Genomic DNA, 905 nt, shown 5'->3' on the forward strand with positions numbered 1-905 from the left:
GGCGCTTCCTGCCCCCGCCACCCCCCCACCCCGACGCCGCTTGGTTTATCGAATCAGCCCATCCCCCCGTCCCTGTCAGTGGGGCCGCTTGGGGTGCCACCACTACCATGGCCCTGTCCCCAGAGCCGGGGTGGCCCCATGTGGGGGTGTCCCCTGAGTAACACAGCATTGCCACTGTGAGGGGAGGGGCACGGTCAGGCCACACAGAGCCACCGGGACCCTCGGGCACACACGGCCGTCACCGCTGCCTCGGCACGGGCAGGACGTGGCCCAATTAGAGGTGACAGCGGGTGCCCGGGCCCAGCGGCCGCCTCCGGAGTGGCTGTGGTGGGATCAGAGAGTGAGAGCCCTGGGGACACGGAGTGGCCTTGGGGACAGGACGGGGCTGGGTGTCCTCCTGGCTGTGTGTGTGTGTGGTATGTGTGTCCCCAAGAATGTGTGTCCATGTCCCCAGGTGTGTGTGCGCGCGTGTGTGTGTGTCCCAGGGGGTTGCGTGCGTCCCCTCAGAGGGGAATGTGTGAGTGTCCCAAGCGTGTCCCCCCCCGGGGGAGTGTGCCCCCAGGTGTTTGTGTGGGCCCCCAGGTGTTTGTGTGGGCCCCCAGGGATGTGTCTGTGCCCCAGGGCTGTGTGTCCCTCAGGTGTGTGTGTGTTCCAGGTGTGTGTTCCAGGTGAGTGTGTCTGTGTCCCACGTATGTGTCTGTGTCACAGGGGTGTGTGTGCCCCCAGGTGAGTGTGTTCCAGGTGTGTGAGTGTGTTCCAGGTGTGTGTGTGTGTTCCAGGTATGCGCTCCCTGCCCCAGCTCTGTGTGTGTGTCCCAAGCCTCGGCGGATCCCGGCGCTGCTCCCCAGCATCGCTCCCAGCTGGAGGCGGCGGCGAGGCCGGGCTGAATCGCAGCCCCGAGCAGA

This window comes from Corvus brachyrhynchos, unplaced genomic scaffold (assembly GCF_000691975.1).
Source record: "Corvus brachyrhynchos isolate BGI_N302 unplaced genomic scaffold, ASM69197v1 scaffold479, whole genome shotgun sequence".
NCBI lineage: Eukaryota > Metazoa > Chordata > Aves > Passeriformes > Corvidae > Corvus > Corvus brachyrhynchos.